The 20,647-nt window shown below is 43.2% G+C and overlaps 1 protein-coding gene across 1 annotated transcript in view; it reads right to left on the bottom strand.

Annotated features, from left to right (window-relative positions):
* PTPRS (protein tyrosine phosphatase receptor type S) overlaps positions 1-18,284 on the bottom strand; it is a 257,126-nt gene extending 238,842 nt beyond the window's left edge. Inside the window, exon 1 of the mRNA XM_087703332.1 lies at positions 18,201-18,284. The gene's annotated coding sequence lies outside the window, so the exon portion shown is untranslated. The remainder of the gene's footprint in view (positions 1-18,200) is intronic.
* Positions 18,285-20,647: the final 2,363 nt, after the last annotated feature.

Here is a 20,647-nt window from a genome sequence, read left to right as displayed (position 1 = left end):
CACGCACACACAAATCCACACCAACCCAAAATCTGGCTGCCAATCCTTCTGGGTTTATTTCTAAGCTCCCGTTCTCTTTGAAAGTACAGTCAACAGAAATTCGCCACAGAGTCTTTCATTCCTGAGCAGGTCAAAAGTTTATTTATGCAGGGAATACAACAGGCAGGTCTGAAGAGGAGACCAGGAAACCAGCTTTCCTTCTGAGAAAATGGCTTTTATTTCTGAGTGAAAGGAGAAGAGATGCAGGGCGCCCGCGGGGTGTGGTATGCCTGTGTGTGTAAGGCAGAGACGGAGAGAAAGAGAAGAATGGCACATTGTTCGATTATGCTTATGATTATTCACATGTGCGTCCTTAAAGCTGGCTAAAAACAGCCTTGTAAGTTTGCTTCTTCAATCTGGGGCGAACCCGTACGAGCCGACTCATCCTGTTGAAGCCAAGAACGGATTTGGTGCTTTGGATGTGGCACATAATCTTGGCATAACTGATGAGTTTTGTTAACCCAGGTTTAGCATGCTGTGTGAATCTAGTCAATCTTTCTTTCTTTCTGTCCTCCCTTTTTTCTTTCTTTCTTTCCTCCCTTCCTTTTTCTTTTCTTTCTTTTTCTTCCTTTTCATTCTTCTTCCCTCACTCTTCTTTCTTTCCTCTTTTTCTTTCTTCGTTCTTCCCTCCCTCCTTTTTCTGTCTTTCTTTTTCTCCCTCTCTTTCATTCTTCTTCCCTCCCTCTTCTTTCCTCCCTCCTTTTTCTTTCTTTCTTTTTCTTCCTCCCTTTCATTCTTCTTCCCTCCCTCTTCTTTCTTTCTTTCTTTCTTTCTTTCTTCTCTTTTTCTTACTTCTTTCCTCCCTCCCTCCTTTTTCTGTCTTTCTTTTTCTTCCTCCCTTTCATTCTTTTTCCCTCCCTCTTCTTTCTTTCTTCTCTTTTTCTTCCTTCCTTCTTTCCTCCCTCCCTCCTTTTTCTGTCTTTCTTTTTCTTCCTCCCTCTCATTCTTCTTCCCTCACTCTTCTTTCTTTCCTCTCTTTTTCTTTCTTCGTTCCTCCCTCCCTCCTTTTTCTGTCTTTCTTTTTCTTCCTCCCTTTCATTCTTCTTTCCTCCCTCTTCTTTCTTTCTTCTTTTTCTTACTTCTTCCCTCCCTCCCTCCTTTTTCTATCTTTCTTTTTCTTCCTCCCTTTCATACTTTTTCCCTCCCTCTTCTTTCTTTCTTCTCTTTTTCTTCCTTCTTTCCTCCCTCCCTCCTTTTTCTTTCTTTCTTTTTCTTCCTCCCTTTCATTCTTCTTCCCTCACTCTTCTTTCTTTCTTTCCTCTTTTTCTTTCTTCTTTCCTCCCTCCCTCCTTTTTCTGTCTTTCTTTTTCTTCCTCCCTCTCATTCTTCTTCCCTCACTCTTCTTTCTTTCCTTCCTTCCTCTTTCTTCCCTCCCTCCTTCCTTTCTTCCTGTCCTCCTTCCTTGCTTCCTGCTCCCTCCCTCCTCCTCCTCCTCCTCCTCCTCCTCCTCCTCCTCCTCTCCTGTCCCGTTCTCCTTCGCTAAACGTAAGCAAGAGTGGAGAATCTCTACTGCAGCCCCTTTATAGCAGGCTTAGCTTCCCACCTTAATGAGAACTAGAAAGTTATCCCTTTTCCAGACTCCCAAAGCTTCTACCCGTAAAAGGTAGTCCTTCACTTACAACCACAATTGGAACTAGAATTTCCATTGCTAAGCAAGACAGTTATTAAGTAAGTCACACTCGATTTTACAGCCTTTTTGCCAGTGAATCACTGCAGTTGTTAAGTGAATCTTGTGGTCCTTAAGTGAATCCCGCTTACCCCATTGACTTGCGGCGTGGGAAGCTACCCACGCTGACTGGGGTATGCTGGGAGTTGAAGTCCACCCCTCTTAAAGTGACTAAGTCTGAGAAAACCTGCATGTTTGGGACCACAAGTTGTGTGACAACAACATCTCCAACCCTCCCTGTTGTTTACCACACAACACAAAGGGGGAAATGATTAAAAATGATTCCGTACAGAGTGAATTATTCTAATACATGCTTGGAATGTCAATTATGTTTAAAGATGAATTACCATGTTGGATTGTTTTTGCTACGGTCAAATTAACTTCTGGCATCTTCACTATGTCCCGCGCTCTCCCTGTTTTGTTTCGGGGAAGGACACCAGACCAAGATTTGATTGTGCAACCGCACTGCAAAATTCACAACATCCTTTACACCAGGGGTCTCCAACCTTGACCACTTTAAGACTTGTGGACTTCAACTCCCAGAATTCCTCAGCTGTAAGCAGGGGCTTCGCTTTGCTGGCTGAGGAATTCTGGGAGTTGAAGTCCACAAGTCTTAAAGTGGTCAAAGTTGGATGGAGACCCCTGCTTTACACAGAGAATTAGAAGGAAGAGAAATGGGAAGAAGGGTAGGAGGAGAGAGGGAGGGAGTGGAGAAGGAAGGGAGGGAGCGAAGAGAAATAGAGGGGAAAGAAATGGGAAGGGAGGACAGGTGAGAGGAACGAAGGGAGGGAGGGAAGGAAGGGATGGAGGGAGGAGAAATGGAGGGAAGAAAAATGGGAAGACATGGAGGACGAGTGAGAGGGTGGGAGGAAGGGAGGGAGGGAGGAGAAATGGATGGAAGAAAAATGGGAAGACATGGAGGACAGGTGAGAGGGAGGGAGGGAAGGAAGGGAGGGAGAAATGGAGGGAAAAAAATGGGAAGACATGGAGGACAGGTGAGAGGGATGAAAGGAGGGAGGGAGGGAAGGGAGGGAGGAGAAATAGAGGGAAGAGAAATGGGAAGAAATGGAGGACAGGTGAGAGGGAGGGAGGGAGGTAAGGGAGGAGAAATGGAGGGAAGAAAAATGGGAAGACATGGAGGACAGGTGAGAGGGTGGGAGGGAGGAGAAATAGAGGGAAGAGAAATGGGAAGAAATGGAGGACAGGTGAGAGGGAGGGAGGGAAGGAAGGGAGGGAGGAGAAATAGAGGGAAGAGAAATGGGAAGAAATGGAGGCCAGGTGAGAGGGAGGGAGGGAAGGAAGAAGAAATCGAAATTCCCTAGCCAGCATTCTGGGAGTTGAAGTCCACAAATCTTAAAAGTTAACAAGGTTGGATATCCCTGTTTTACAGTGTCTGCTCTCTCTCTCTTTCCCCCCCCCTCCTTCACATCCTTCTTAGTGTTCATTTTTCTTTCCACCAGAGGAGAAGAAATAAATAAAATCAATCCACTCTGCTGTTTCAGCTTAAGCCTCCTGGAAACACAAAAAAGATCACAACAACCCACAATTGGGAAACATCAAAGCAGCTTTCGCCATCCCGAACACCCGAAACTGGGCCTTAAAAGCTGCACCAGCCCAGTTCGCTGACGTAGGAACCCGCAAGAAAGCCAATCTCATTTTGGGCTAAATCTGACTTTAAGATAGTTGGCCATTGTTTGCAAAAGCTGAAAATAAAAGCTCTGGGATTGGAGGATCAAAAGCCCAAATTTTGACTGACAGCCTCGAGACAACCAGAGCGAGAAAATTGCTGATTTTACTTTTTAAAAAAAATGTTGTTGTTGTTGTGAGCCACGTTGCTGTGTCTGTGGTTCTCTGTTGAACTTTCGGCCCACCGGCCTTGTGGTCCAGGCAGGCCTTCCAAGAGGGCTTGCTATTTTAAAATGTTACACATTATAATCCTCATAAGGAGGCGGCCTTGGGTGGGTGGGAACTACAACTCCCAGAATTCCAAGTCGGGCTGGCAAGAGGAAGGGATGCATTGGGAGGCCAGGTAGGTCTCGATGTACGACCATCTGTTTAGCAATTGTGTGAAGGTATAACTGAGAAAAGGGGACTTATGGCCAGTCTTCGCACTTATGATTGTGGCAGTGTCATAATAGTCATGTGATCAAAATATGGGTGGTTGGCAATTGCCATGTGATTGATTCTGATTCTGTCTGTCTGTCTGTCTCTCTCCATCCATCCATCTAGCTAATCTATCTTTCATCTCTATCTGTCTCTGTCTGTCTCTCTATCTGCCTGTATATATCTATCGCTCATATCTATCTATCTATCTATCTATCTATCTATCTATCTATCTATCTATCTATATCTATCATCTCTGTCGATCTGTCTCTCTATCTGTCTGTATCTATCTAGCTGTAACATATCTATCTAGCTCTATCTATCTATATAATCATCCATCTCTCATCTATCTATCCATCCATCCATCCATCCATCCTATCATCGATCTCTCTATCTGTCTCTCTATCTGTATCTATCTAGCTCTATCATCTATTTATCTATCTCTATCTATCTATCTATCTATCCATCCATCCATCCATCCATCCATCCATCTTATCATCTATCTCATCTATCTATCTATCTATCTATCTATCTATCTATCCATCCATCCATCCTATTTCCTATCTATCTATATCTATCTATCTATCTATCTATCTATCTATCTATCTATCTATCTATCTATCTATCTATCCATCCATCCATCCATCCATCCATCCCTTATCATCTATCTCTCATCTATCTATCTATCTATCTATCTATCCATCCATCCATCCTATTTCCTATCTATCTATCCATCCATCCATCCATCTTATCATCTATCTCTCATCTATCTATCTATCCATCCATCCATCCTCTCATCCATTATCTATCTATCTATCTCTATCCATCCAGCTAACTACCTACTTATCTAGCTCTAGCCATCCATCCATCCATCCATCCATCCATCCATCCATCCATCCATCCATCTATCTTTCTAGCTATCTATCTCTCAGCCTAAAATTTGGAAGTTCAAATCTCACCAGGCTGAAGGTTGACTCACCCTTCCATCCTTCTGTGTTGGGGGCAAGAGGCTGACTCTGTAAACTGCTTACAGAAGTCTGTAAAGCACTGTGAAGTGGTATACAGGTCTAAGTGCTACTGCTATTGCTCTGTCTGTCTCTGTGTGTCTGCCTGTCTATCTATCTATCTATCTATCTATCTATCTATCTATCTATCTATCTATCTATCTATCTATCTATCTATCTATCTATCTATCTATCTGCTATCCATCCCTCGAAACCACAAGTCTGTAATTCTATGAAATACAGGTAGTCTTTGACTTATGACCACAATTGTGCCCCAAGCTTCTGTGGCTAAGCGAGACAGTTGTTAAATGAAATTCTGCTCCATTTTACAACCTTTCTTGCTGCAGTTGTTAAGTGAGTTATCTCCGTTGTTAGGCAAGTATCACGGCTGTTAAGTGAATCTGGCTTCCCCATGGACTTTGCTTGTCAGAAGGTCGCAAAAAGGGATCACATGACCCCGGGTAGCTGCAACCATTATCAATACGAACCACTTGCTAATCATCCAAATTTGGAGCAGTCAAAATTCCAGACCGTTAACAGATATATTAAAAGAAACCAAAGTAAAAATCTAAAACCAGAAATGTAAAAATCTAGTTTCCTCAATATTACAGAAGTGGACTATCTTGGCCGCCTTCTGAGTTCGTTTTCTTAATTTTCCAATTCCCTTCTGAGATCTCCTGGTGGCCTCCCCTCCGAGGCCAAATAAACCCCACCCTGCTATACAGCCTGCAAAACGCCATCAGCGATTCAGGCAACATCCAAAAACCCTCAGGGAAGGCTCCCAAACGGTGAAGGCAAGACAAGGACCCCCAAATGGGCTAGAAAAGGACACAGCCGGCACCCCAAAGCGTCCCACACTCTAACACATTGCTATAGCCAAAAACCTACACAATCCAAGCCTCTCCATGCCAACGAACGTTTCAGCTGCCTAGGCAACAAAGACAAAATGAAACCCCAAAACGCACACCTTCCAGCTGTAAGAAGCACACTTAAGCACACTAATACCTGGAGGCTTATCCTAGGATCAGGGGTTCAAGGTATCTTGTACACACACACACACACACACACAAACACACAACCAGGCCTGTATCCCCTCCGGCAGCTGATTTTCAGCTGTTGCCATTGTTTATTTAACCGACTGCCAATTCTGGGCCCAGTAAAGCAGCAAAGAGGGGCAGGCAGTTGTTGTGCAGGGTGGAAAAATGGACGAAGGAAAAAAAAGAAAAATGCAAACTGTTTTCCAAACGGCTTCCCAGCTGTTGGGGCGAAAAAATGCAGATGGAGACACATTTTCCTATTATCCTTTCCCATTAATACGATTACTATGGTTCCTCTCACAGCCAGATGTTCAGATTGGATCTGGTCATATATATTTTTTTTGGTCCCACGTTCCCAAGGACCTCCTGATGAAGGGCGTTACAGGTACAAGAAGCAATGGGTGGAAATTAATCAAGGAGAGAAGCAATGTGGAATTAAGGAGAAACTTCCTGGCAGTGAGAACAATTAATCAGTGGAACAGAAGTTGCCTCCAGAAGTTGTGAATGCTCCAACACTGGAAGTCTTTAAGAAGATGTTGGATAGCCATTTGTCTGAAATGGTGTAGGGTTTCCTGCCTAAGCAGGGGGTTGGACTAGAAGACCTCCAAGGTCCCTTTCAACTTTGTTATTCTACTCTACTCTACTCTACTCTACTCTATTCCTCACCATCTCCTGGCGATTGGCTCAAAGTCACTCAGCTGCCTTTATATCAAAGGCAGGACTAGAACTCACTGTCTCCTGGCAATTGGCCCAAGTCACCCATCTTGCTTCCATGCCAAAGGTGGGACTAGAACTAGAATCTCTTTGTGATTGGTTCAAAATCTCCCAGCTGATCTCTGCCTGAGGCGAGACAATTCACCATCTCCTGGTTTTTAAACTGGTGCTTTAACCACTAAACCACATTCTTTTATTAAATTATTATTATTGAAAATAACTTCAAAGCACATCAGGGTCTATAAAACAACTACTTGGATTGCTGCATCCAATAATTCCCCCCGCAAAAAAATAAAGTTCAAAAATGCCAGCATTTTTTTTATCAGCATTGTGATCCCATTTAAAGTTTTTTAAAAAAAAAAAAATATGTATATTTTTTAAAGCCTTTTGGGTTTCCTCCTTGGCAACCAAAAGGCAGAAACTCAACTATAGCAATAGCAGTTAGACTTATATACCGCTTCATAGGGCTTTCAGCCCTCTCTAAGCGGTTTACAGAGTCAGCATATTGCCCCCAACAACAATCCGGGTCCTCATTTTACCCACCTCGGAAGGATGGAAGGCTGAGTCAACCCTGAGCTGGTGAGATTTGAACAGCCGAACTGCAGAACTGCAGTCAGCTGAAGTAGCCTGCAGTGCTGCATTTAACCACTGCACCACCTCGGCTCCTTTTGGTGTAAGGGGGCTCAATAGCAGAGTCTCTGTTGTATGCCTGCCTCAAGTGGCCAACACTCTGAGCTTAACTGCTCCTGAATGGGGAAGTTCTACAACACAGCTTCCGGCGATCAGAAAAAGAGGAGAAGCTGAGCAGAGGAGACAGCCCTTCAGCCACACCACTGAACAGGGGCATGACCCACAATATCCCGCCAACTTTCCAAAGGGTGCCTTCAAAAACCCACACCACCCGAAACAACAACAGAAAAAGAGAGAAAGAAACTTGGACAGATGTTTTCCCACGGTCAAGTGAAGAAAAAATATAAAGTATTATCTGGCAGAGACCTGCCTATTTATTATTCTTCCCATCCCGCAAAAAATCAGATTTTTCACACAGCCTTCCTGTGTCTATGGAGTAGGGAATAATAATTTAACTGGTATTAATTGCACTCCTCACTTGGAGAGTGTTTTGGAGAGTGACGTCAAGTGTTTTTCAACCTGCGTTGCTTTTGAGATGGGTGGACCTCAACTCCCAGAATTCCTCAATCAGCATGCTTTAAGATGTGCAGATTTAAACTCCCAGAATTCCACAGCCAGCATGTCTTAAGATGGGTGGATTTCAACCCCCCAAATTCCTCCACCAATATATTTTAAGATGGGAGGAATTCAACTCCCAGAATTCCTCAGGCAGATTTCCTGATTGGGGAATTCTGGGAATTGAAGTCCACCACCTTAAACCATGCTGACTAGGGAATTCTGGGAACTGAAGTCCACCCACCTTAAAGTATGGTGACTGGGGAATTCTGGGAGTTGAAGTCCACACACCTGAAAGTATGCTGACTGGGGAATTCTGGGAGTTGAAGTCCACACACCTGAAAGTATGCTGACTGGGGAATTCTGGGAGCTGACATCCACCCACCTTAAAGTATACTGACTGGGGAATTCTGGGAGTTGAAGTCCATCCACCTTAAAGTATGCTGACTGGGGAATTCTGGATGTTGAAGTCCACTCACCTGAAAGTATACTGACTGGGGAATTCTGGGAGTTGAAGTCCACCCACCTGAAAATATGCTGACTAGGGAATTCTGGGAGTTGAAGTCCACCCACCTGAAAATATGCTGACTAGGGAATTCTGGATGTTGAAGTCCACTCACCTGAAAGTATGCTGACTAGGGAATTCTGGGAGTGGAAGTCCACCCACCTTAAAGCCACTTGGGCTGAAAATCCTGATCTTTCATATCCCTGAAAAGCTGGGTTGGGCCTTTTTTTATTTGCAGCTGCTCAAATTAAAACCAATTTTAAACCTGCCCTCTCTCCTGTTATGCTACCTTTAGGCAAGTGGCAACACTCCTCTAGTCAATTATACTATTTACATTCCTTCAAGTTTGGCGTGCACGGACTTTATTCCTTTTGATTGTGATGTTATAAAGCCACTGGGATGAATGCCACTGTTTTCTTCCCTAGATAAGACACGGGGTCACCAAATCACCATTTTGGAGAAAAACTCCAGAGGTCATCCAGTCCAACCCGTTGCAGACTTTCTCTTCTTCCTTTGATCAAGTACATACGCATACAGTATGTATGTGTGTGTGTGTGTATATATATATATATATATATATATATATATATATATATATATATATATATATATATATATATATATATATATATATATATATATATATATTATCAGCACAAACACACACACACACACATATATTATATATATATATATATATTTATCAGCACAAACACACACACACACACACATATATTATATATATATATATATATATATATATAGATAGATAGATAGATAGATAGATAGATAGAGATAGATAGATAGATAGATAGATAGATAGATAGATAGATAGATAGATAGATAATGTATCTATGGGTGTGCCTATACACATTCTATACTATGTAATGTATGTACACATATGGCATATATACATATACATAGGATTAAATAGTATATTTTGGATGTTCAGAAGTAGTAAATAAAATAGAGAAATTGTATCTCGTTGAGGCCTTTGAGGGAAGGAGAGGCCAGGCAAGGCGCCGCTTGACGTGAGTGACGTCAAGTTGGCCACGCCCACCCAGTCACATGACCAGCCAGCTACGCCCACCCAGTCACATGGCCAACAAGCCATACCCATCACATGGCCAACAAGCCACACCCACCAAACAAGCCACACCCACAGAACCGGTAGCAAAAAAAAAATTGAAACCCGCCCCTGATCAAGTTGCTATTATTAATCTGCTGCCCTCTGATCTTCTATGAATTTAGTACGATTTATTTTGGATTGCTTAGCAACAGAGATTTATTTGGCACTACCCTAATGTGGGGAAGGCAGATTCACTTAACAACCATGTTATTAATTTAAGAACTGGGGTGATTCACTTAACAACGGAGGCAAGAAAGGTCATAAAATTGGGGAAAACTCACATAATGCCTCACTTAACAACAGAAATTTTGGGCTCCATTGCGGTCGTATGTCGAGGACTCCCTGTACGGAGACATACATGGATTGCAGAAGAGCCAACCCTCAAAAATGGAAAGCCACTGCCACACACACACACCCCTGCAGGAGTCACTGCATCAAACTGGGGATATCCGATGTGGCAACTCCTGTTGCTTTGCCGGGGGTGTGGGGTGTGTGAGCATGGCACAAAGCAGCTTCTTAAAATGTGTGCGTTGCGTGCAAAATTAAAATAAAAAAATGGGTGTATAATCTATGGGAAGCATTAAAGCAGTGCTGTCCAAACCTGGCTAAATTATCCAAAATTGGATAAAAGTGCTTTTTTATTTTTCCACTCATTGGAAAATGACACATGAACCCATTAGCCATCACGGCAGGGAGGCTTAAATGGACTTCAAATTGCCACGGGTGCGTGTGTGTGTATATATACATACATACATACATACATACATACAGACAGACAGACAGACAGACAAAGGTTCCCCTCGCACATATGTGCTATAGATAGATAGATAGATAGATATAAAGGTTCCCCTCGCACATATGTGCTAGTCGTTCCCGACTCTAGGGGGCGGTGCTCATCTCTGTTTCAAAGCCGAAGAGCCAGCACTGTCCGAAGATGTCTCCGTGGTCATGTGGCCGGCATGACTCAATGCCAAAGGCACACGGAACACTGTTACTTTTCCATCAAAGGTGGTTCTTATTTTTTTTACTTGCATTTTTACGTTCTTTCAAAGTGCTAGGTTGGCAGAAGCTGGGACAAGTAACGGGAGCTCACTTTGTTATGTGAAGCTAGGGATTTGAACCACTGAACTGCCGACCTTAGCCGCTGTATGTATATCTATCTATCTATCTATCTATCTATCTATCTATCTATCTATCTATCTATCTATCTATCTATCTAATCTATCTATCTATTTTCTACCTACCTATCTTTCTATCTATCTATCCATCTATCTATCTATCTTCTTTCTATCTATTTTCTACCTACCTATCTTTCTATCCATCTATCTATCTATCTATTTTCTACCTACCTATCTTTCTATCTATCTATCCATCTATCTGTCTATCTATCTTCTTTCTATCTATTTTCTACCTACCTATCTTTCTATCTATCTATCTATCTATCTATCCATCCATCCATCCATCCATCCATCCATCCATCCATCTATCTATCTTTAATCTATCTTCCATCTATCTTTTATCTATCTTCCATCTATCTATCTTCTATCATCTATCTATCTATCTATCTATCTATCTATCTATCTATCTATCTATCTATCTATCTATCTATCTTCTTTCTATCTATTTTCTACCTACCTATCATTATCTATCCATCTATCTTCTATCTAGCTATCTATTTTCTCTATCTATCTATCTATCTATCTATCTATCTATCTATCTATCTATCTATCTTCTTTCTATCTATTTTCTACCTACCTATCTTTATCTATCCATCTATCTATCTATCTTTTTTCTCTATCTATCTATCTATCTATCTATCTATCTTCTTTAATCTATCTTCTTTCTATTTTCTACCTACCTATCTTTCTATCTATCTATCCATCTATCTATCTATCTTTAATCTATCTTCCATCTATCTTTTATCTATCGTCTATCTATCTATCTATCTATCTATCTATCTATCTATCTATCTATCTATCTATCTATCTATCTTTCTTTCTTTCTATTTATCTTCTTTCTATCTATTTTCTACCTACCTATCTTTCTATCCATCTATCCATCCATCCATCCATCCATCCATATATCTATCCAGAGAGAGAGACAGAGAGAAATAAATAAATTCAACGCCGTTCATTTTTACACTATAGGCTGTCCTCGAATTACGACCATTCGTTCAGCGACCTTTCAAGGTTAGGAGGATGCTGAATGAAGAGACTTAAGGACGGTCCTCAGAACATTTGATAATACATTGTGAGAAGCAGTTTCGGTCATACAGATAGTCCTCGATTTACAAACACAATTGAGCCCAGCATTTCCATTGCTAGGCAAGATGGCTGTTGTCCATTTTGCTCTGTTGTATGAGCTTTCTTGCCACAACTGCTAAGTAAATCATTGCAGCTGTTAAATTAGTCACACGGTTGTTAAGTGAATCTGTTTTACCCCTTGACTTGGCTTTTCGGAAGGTCGCAAAAGGGGATCACGTGATCCCAGGACGCTGCAACCGTCATAAATACAAGTCAGTTGCCAAGAGGCTAAATTTTGATCATGTGACCAAGGAGATGCTGCGACGGTCGTAAATATGAAAAACGGTCATATCAGTGCCATTGTTAATTTCGAATGGTCACTAAACTGATGGTTGTAAATCAAGGACTATTTGTAAACGAAAAAAGTTTGGTATTAAATCACTGGATTAAAGGAACATTCCTTAGATCCTACCAGTGGATTTAAGAAAGCCACAGGGCGGAGGATGTAAAAGAACTGCATGCATTTTGTTTAACTCGGAATCATGAGGACTAGAAACTTCTTGTTTTGTTTTTAAAAGTAGTGTTATCTATATGCCAAAGGCTCGATATTCTTTGTCTGGAAAAAGAAACTCGCTCAACTCTTAACCCTGCGTCTAATTTTTGTCCCCCAAAACCTTCACATCACAGCTAGTTTGGAGACCTACTATTCTGTGCATAATTTGAGAAAAAAAATATACAGTATTTACCCCAAGCATTGCTATGAGACGGAGAAAATTGTACAAACACCTCTCTCTTTCTCTCCCTCTCTTTCCCAAGGGACCATTTTGTGTCTGTCTACTTTCAAAAGGAAAAAGAAAAAAAAACCCCGAACAAGTGAGAAATTGTTTTAAAAAAGGAAGAGATTGAAGGTATTTGGTAATCAAAGGAGCGCGATGCACACCTCACACTGACACATTTTGAACAAACTAAATTAATTCTTATGTAAAGCTTCCATTTTGCCTCCCCTCCTCCCTCTCCCAGCCTCCTTCTTTCTCTTTTTCCCACACGCAGCGGAGCAGGGCTGGGCTATAAATATCAAACTGTTAAGAGAAATGACAGAAAATTCTGTGTTTGAGGATGAATACTGCTTTCCACAGGCGGCCAAGGGCCTAATCTGAGAAGAAAAGAAGGGAAAAGAAAGAAGGAGGGGAGGAAAAAGGGAGGGACAGAGGAAGGGAAGAGATGGGTGGGGGAAAGAAGGAATGAAAGAAAGAATAACAGGAGGAAGGAAAAAGGGAGGAAGGAGAGAAAGAAAGAGGGAAGAGGGAAGGTAGGAAGAAAAAAACAGGAGCAAGTAAACGGAGGAAGGAATCAGATGAATTAAAGAAAAAAGAAAGGAAGGAAGGAAGATCAGAAAGGAAGGAAAACAGGACAAAGGAAAAGGGGAAGGAAGGAGAGAAAGAATAACAGGAGGAAGTAAAAAAGGGAGGAAGAGGAGAAAGAAAGCGGAACGAGGGAGGGAAGGAAGGAAGATCAGAAAGGAAGGAAAACAGGACAAAGGAAAAGGGGAAGGAAGGAGAGAAAGAAAGAAGAAAGAATAACAGGAGGAAGTAAAAAAGGGAAGAAGAGGAGAAAGAAAGAGTAACAAGGGAGGGAAGGAAGAAAGATCAGAAAGGAAGGAAAACAGGACAAAGGAAAAGGGGAAGGAAGGAGAGAAAGAAAGAAGAAAGAAAGAATAACAGGAGGAAGTAAAAAAGGGGGAAAGGAGAGAAAGAAAGAGGGAGGGAAAGGAAGGAAAACAGGAAGATGTAAAAGGGCAAAGGAAGAAAAGAAAGAGGAAAGGAAGGAAGAGCAGAAAGGAAGGAAAACAGAACAAGTAAAAGGGGAAAGAGAGAAAGAAAGAATAGACAAAGAAATGGAAGAAGAGAAAAATGTTTGACGGGCAGGGAAGGAACAAGAAATTGATGGGGATGGATCAATAAAAGGAAAAAAGGGAGTGAGGGATGGAAGAAAGGATGAAGAGTAGAGAAGCCCCCCTTGGCTCAAACATTCAACCCTTCAGAGGGACGAAATCACATCCAAAAACTGAGGAAAGAAAAAAGATGGCTTTAAAAGAATATCTCAAATAAAGCCCCAAGCGACACCCTTCCCAATCCTTTGTCCATCCTCTCCTCCCCTTTGGTGTCTCCCACCTCTTCTTCACCAAACAAAGGGGGGGGGGATGAAGGCCAGGCCATCCATGGCAAACTCATAAATCACAACTCTGTAAACAACACCCTTTTCACACAGCAGCGGTGCTTGTGTGTGAGGATCCACACACAACACAAATTCTTCCCCGGGTCATTGCAGGCTTTGGGGTGGGGGAGGGGTTAGACCTGGTTGGCAAGATTTGCCCACTTCTGCTCAGGTAAGCCCACCTGGCCCTGTGCAAGAACCAGACTGAAGTAGACCTGAAATACACCAGAAGCAGCCTGAAGGCTGCATTTTTTAGGGGCTGTTTAAGGAGGCAGCCTTGATTGTTATCTCTTTCCTGCCACAAAAGGGCAGGAAATTGAAGATCAGTGACAATCACAGGCATCCCCAGGCCCTGAATTTCTCTCTCTCTCTCTTTCCATCTCTCCTTCTTTATCTCTCCCTCTGTCTCTCCTCCTTTTTCCTCTCCCTCTCTCCTTTTCTTCTCTCTCCCTCTCTCCCACTTATTCCCCTCCCTCTTTCCATCTCTCCTTCTTTCTCTTTCTCCCTCTCTTCCACTCTCTTTCGTTCTCTCTCCCTCTCTCCCTTTCTCTCTCATTTTCTCTCTCTCCATCTCTCCTTTCTTTCTCCCTCTCTCTTTTCTCTCCCATCTCTTCTTCACTTTCTCCCTCTCTCCCCCCACTTTGCCTTCCCCCTTTTCCCCTCTCCCTCTCTCCCCTTTCTCTCCCTTCCATCTCTCCTTCTTTCTTTCTTCCTCCCTCTCCCTTCCACTCTCTGACTTCCTCTCCCTCTTTCTCCTCTCTCTCTCCTTCTCTCCTCCCCACTTTCTCCCCCCTCTCCTTTCCTTCTCTCTCCCTCTCTCCCACTTTCTCCCCTCCCTCTTTCCATCTCTCCTTCTTTCTTTCTCCCTCTCCCCTTTCCTTCTCTCCCTCTCCCTTTCTCTCTCCATCTCTCCTTTCTTTCTCCCTCTCTTTTCTCTCCCATCTCTTCTTCACTTTCTCCCTCTCTCCCCCACTTTGCCTTCCCCCTTTTTCCCTCTCCCTCTCTCTCTTCTCCCTCCCTCCATCTCTTTCTTCCTTCCTCCCTCTCCCTCCCACTCTCTCCCATTCTCATCTCCGTCTATCCTTCTCTCATCTCCCACTTTCTCCCCTCTCCACCTCTCCTCTCTTTCTCCCTCTCTCCGCCTCTCTCTTTTCTCTCTACTTTCTCTCCCATCTCTTCTTCACTTTCTCCCTCCCTCCCCCACTTTGCTTTCCCCCCTTTTCTCTCTCCCTCTCTCCTTTCTCCCTCCCTCCATCTCTCCTTCTCTCTTTCTCCCACCCTCTCCCTCCCACTCTGACCTCCTCTCCCTCTCTCCTCTCCCACTTTCTCCCCTCTCTCCCCCTCTCCTCTCTTTCTCCCCTCTCTCCCTGTCTCTGACTCACTCTCTCTTTCACACACAAATACAATCTAAAAGGCATCTCATCCATTCACTTCGGCCCACAGCCAAGATCAGAGAAAGCAAACCAGAGTTTATTGCATTTTGCACAGCCACCGGAAAGTTTCTTTATAGCAAGGGTCAAACTCTTCGATGTTATCAAGATCCACCAGTTTTTCTCTGTAGCAACGGCAGCCAAGCTCAAAATTTTTGTAAGACAGTTGCTAAGTGAGTTTTGCCCCATTTTATCACCTTTCTTGCCACAGGTGTTATGGGAATCACTGCAGCTGCTAAATTAGTAAGCCCGTTGTGATTACATGACCCCTGGCCACTGCAACCGTCATAAATATGAGTCAGTTGCCAAGCGTCCACATTTTGATCCTGTGTCCATGGGGATGCTACAATAGTCATAAGTCACTTTTTTTCAGTGCTCTTGTAACTTTTGGTCATTTAATGAACGGTTGTAAGACGAGGACTACTCACATTGGGTAAAATCTCCCTCTCACCCCCAACCAATGTGGCTTTTGTGGCTGGGGATGATGGAAATTACAGTCCCCCAGAGCCAAAGGGTGCCTGGCCTCTGGATGGGTGGGAACCAAGAACTCTCAACCCAAAACTCTGGAAAAGTTCCCCACCAGCCAGAATATTCTTCCCCTGTTAACATTTAAATGTCTGTTGGTCAGTTCGATTCTCGGTAACTGTATCTCCCCTCTTTTCTTGGTCGCTGAAAGGTTTGTGACTTTGTGAAGCATGACACAGAACAAGCTTTGCATTCAAAAGCTGGGGAAAAAGGCATTGATTGCAAATAGCAGACTGCTATTTGCTCAGGCCCATCAAGATTCAGAAGAAAGCGGAATTTCATTTGGGGTTAAATAACTCACTTCTAATGTTTAAATCAGAGGTCTCCAAACTTGGCAACTTTAAGACTTGTGGACTTCAATTCCCAGAATTCTCCAGCCAGCAGAGCTTGGGTATCCCTGGTTTAAATCAATGTTTCTCAAAATTGGCCCCTTTAAGACAGGTGGACTTCAACTCCCAGAATCCCCTAGGATGGCTGGGGAATTCTGGGAGTTGAAGTCCACTTGCCTTAAAAGTTGCCGAGTTTGAGAAACACTTGATTTAAATCCTATAGATTTGTATAGTAGATCAACCATCTTTTGTTCATTAATCGCTGAATAAAAAAACAGGAATAATTTTAAGACGCTGGTCGGGAGAGAGAAAGGGAAGAGAGGGGGGAAGAAATCAAAATCAGTGGCGCCTCTAGATTTTAAGCAAGAATCCCAAAATTTCATTTGCACACACGCTCACCCTTCTTAAAAGCCTTGGTGGAAATGAAATGCATCCCGCTTCAAAGACATTGAAATTCATTTTTTTTGTGATGGTTGCTAATATGTTTTGCAACAAAACTCCTGAATCCACACCAGGCCCAATGAAACAAACCCTTGTTATTTTGTAAAAAAAAAAGACTCCAAGAAAGAAAAGACACACACACACACACACACACACACACACACACACAAAGACTGCACCAAATACAGAACCCTGCAATCAGAATGCAAAAGTTTTTTTTTTAATTCTTTTTCCACTTGGTTGCAAAACCTCTTTTGTTCTTCCCCTGGAATTTGGGATACAAAAGAGAACAAAAACAACAACAGCCACCACACATGGAGAACCCAGCTTTTTCTCTCTTTAACCGAAGAGAAAAGAAAAAATAAATGAAAAAATGAAAAGCAAAAGACGACAACAAAAAGAAAAGGAATATAAAATAAAAAAGGAAAAAAAAGGAAAGGAAAAAAAGAAGAGAAAAAGAAGAAATGCAAAGAACTAAAATAAAAAATTTTTTAAAAAAAACCGGGCCGCAGGAATTCCTAGGGGCCCAATCCTCGGATTTTATTTTCTGCAAAAATCGTATTTTGATTTCTAGTATAGGGTGGCCAAACGTAGGGAAGAGGGGCAGCCTGGGGTTTTTTTTTCTGCCCTTCCCCTCCCCACACATATGCAAAATGTTAACCGTCTCCTTTCTCCAGCTGAAAGCAGGGGATTGGTTTAAAAGAAAGCAAAAAAAAATGGATGAGAGAGAAGAGGAATGGAGGAAAAACTAGAAAGAAAAACACCAACGGGGAGAGAGAGAGAGAGAGAGAGAGGAGGGGCTGGAAGAGCGCAAATGCAAAAACGGGGGGTTTTCCTGCCTGCAAGAGAGAGAGAAATAAAAGGAGAAAAAATGCAAAATTTCTGCATCTCAAATAAAAAGGAAAAAGTGAGTTTGTCGGCAAAAGAAGTGGAAGGAACAAAGAGCGTTGGGAAAAAAAAGTATTTTTCAACGCGTTCTCGGTTGCAACGGAGAAAAGCGTCAGGCTTCCCCATCTTAACATTTCCCAACGGAAAATCCAAAAAGTTTGCATCCACCCAACCCAACTGAAAAAAAGGGGTGCAGGGCAAGGATTTCCCCCTCCCTCCAAATTTGTGGCGTGGGGGGGGGGTCTCCTGAAACACCCCCCCCAAAAGGGGGAAACACTCTTTCTGGATCGCCTGGGGGTCCCATCTGCTTCTAATTAAGAGGGAACTCCATCCCCCCCCAATTCCCCCAAAAAACGAGAAACCGCATTGAACCCCAGGACGGCGCCCTCTTATAATCCCAATTTTGGCTGGAGGGAGTAGCCCAATTTTTAAATAATAATAATAATAATAATTTGGAAGGGAGAAACGGGACGATGGAGAAGAAGCGACTCAGGGAAGGCGCAGAAAGAAGCAGCAAGATTCAAAGCAGAACAACAAAACATAAACTCAAACATTAAATCTAGAGATAGATTTCAACCCATTCGTGATTTTTTTCAGCACCCACCCCCAAGCCAGAAAGGATCTTTGACACCCCCTCCTCTTTTGCACAGATCTAAGCGACAATGCATCTTTTTTTTAATTTATTTTTTCCCCCCAAAACAAAGCAACCACCACCACAAGAAAAAAAGTAACTTAATCTCCAATTTACCCATCCAGTCGCAGACCCGGGGTCTCTTTCCCCCCCCTCCAGCCTCGCCAGAAACAGCAAACAGGCTCCTATAGTTCGGGTTAATCCAACTTTTGAAGGCGCAGCGAGTGGGAGGAGCTTGGAGGGGGCCCCACGGAGAAGGGGAGCGGGTGGGGAGGGGAGGGAGGAGGGGAGAGGGAGGGGAACAGCCGGGGAGGAGGAGGAGGGAAAGAAGGAGGGGGTGTTGAGGGAGGGGCGTAAAAGATGCCAGCAATTAGGTTTGCCATGCGGGAAATATCTGATTTTTTTAAAATCTTTTTTTAAAAAGATTTATTGCATTTACAAGGATGGGAAAAGAGAAGAGAAGATGGATGAAATGGACGGATTGATGGATCAAATGGATGGACTGTGAGAGGAGGAGAGAGGAGGAGGGGAGAGGAGAAGAGAAGAGAAAGGGATGGATGGATGGATGGATCAAATGGATGGACTGAGAAGAGGAGAGGAGATATGGATAGGTGAGTAGATAGATAGACAGATAGAGATAGATGATAGATAGATAGATGATAGATAGATAGATAGATAGATAGATAGATAGATAGATAGATAGATAGATAGATAGATAGATGATAGATAGATAGATAGATAGATAGATAGATAGATAGATAGATAGATATGGATGGATAGACAAACAGATGGATGGATGGATGGATGGACGGATAGACAGACAGACAGACACAGATATGGATGGATGGATGGATGGATGGAGTAAGTAATGAAAGAAAAAAGAGAAACATAAATAAAGAGAAAGGAGAAAATGACAAAAAGAGAGAGGGGGAGAGAAAGTGAAGGAGAGAAAGAGGGAGAAAAGAAAAGAGAGAAAGTGAGTGTGTGAAAGACAGGGAGGGCGGGAGAAAGAAAGAGGGAGAGAAGGAGAAATAGGGAGAGGGGTGGATAAAAAGAGAGAAAGAAAGTGTGTGTGTGAGAGAGAGAGACACACAGAGAGTGGGGGGAGAGGGAGAAAGAGAGAGAGAAAGAGAGACAGCCAGAGAAAGAGACAGAGAGACAGAGAGTGAGCCTTCCACAGATGTTCCCAACAAGCAAGATGAAGGACATCTCCATCAGTGGTGGGTTTCAAAAATTTTTCGAACCTACTCTGTGGGTGTGGTCTCCTTTGTGGGAGTGGCTTGCTGGCCATGTGACCTGGTGGGAGTGGCATGCAGGCCATGTGTTTTCTCTCTCTCTCTTTTCTTCCTTTTGTCTCTCTGTCCTTTTTTTCTGTCATCTCTTACTTTTTCTTTCTTTTTTTATTTATTTATTTCTTCCTTTCTTTCTCTCTCTGTGTGAGTCTGTATGTATGTGTGTGGGGGGGGGGGCAGTGGTGGGTTTCAAATTTTTTTTTGCAACCTCTTCTGTAGGTGTGGCCTGCTTTCCGGGTCCACTGGTGGAACCTCTTCTAACCGGTTCGGTAGATTTGACGAACCGGTTCTACCGAACTGGTGCGAACTGGCAGGAACCCACCTCTGATCTCCATCCTACATTTCAGCCTGAAATGTGATGGAGAAGGGAACCGGTTCAATATTTCTCAACTTTGGCCACTTTAAGAATGTGGACTTCAATTCCCAGAATTCAGCCACTTTCTCTCAAATCAACTGATCTAAATCATCCCTTCCTTTCAGTACTTTCTGAAGCTGCCATCTCTCTTATCTCCTCCAAAAGTTACACGTTGAATGAAATTATTAGGCAAATTATTTCCCTACCTTCTTTGTCACCAAAAAAAAATCCTACTTTTATTCCAAAAACGGCAAACAACGGTTACAGGATTGAACACATACAGTATAAATCTCAAAGAAGCCACACATCCATGCCAATTTAGAGAAAAAAACATAATAATTTGACTTGAATAAAAACAGAGTCGCTGTGTGTGACTTGGGAGGCTATGCAAATGTGTTCAATAAATAAAGACAAAATATATATTGGCTTCCCCTTCCTTATCATAGGGACTAGAACCATGCTGGCAAACCTATGGCACTCTCTGCGGGCACACCAGCCATCACCCCAGCCCAGCTCCAACATGAATGTGTGCGCGCCTCCAACTGGCCAGCTGGTCTTTGGGTCTTTTCATGCATGCGCATGTGTGCATGTGCAGGGGGCGCTTGCATTGCATTTGGGGGGCTCGCGTAGTGCCCCTTCGCCCCATTTTGGGCCTGGAAAGCCTCCTGCACCAACCTGGAAGTCAAAAATGGATAGGGGGGCCTATGCACAGGGGGGGACGCAGGGGGGAGTCATGTGTGCATGCACAGAGGGTACTATGCACATGCGTGGGGGCGGGGCGCATGTGAGGGATCACCCATGCATTGCATTATCGGCAGAGGTGGGTTGCTCCCGGTTCGGCCCGGATCGGGAGAACCGATAGTAGCAGCAGCGGGATGCCGCATGCGCAGATGCGTCGTGCGCCCCCGAACCAGTAG

This window comes from Thamnophis sirtalis, unplaced genomic scaffold, assembly GCF_051295495.1.
Source record: "Thamnophis sirtalis isolate CommonGarterSnake01/CBP01778 unplaced genomic scaffold, rThaSir2_p1.2 scaffold_1, whole genome shotgun sequence".
NCBI classification, from domain to species: domain Eukaryota; kingdom Metazoa; phylum Chordata; class Lepidosauria; order Squamata; family Natricidae; genus Thamnophis; species Thamnophis sirtalis.
The sequence above is the reverse complement of the archived record's forward strand: the minus strand, read 5'-3'. Positions and strand labels throughout refer to the sequence as shown.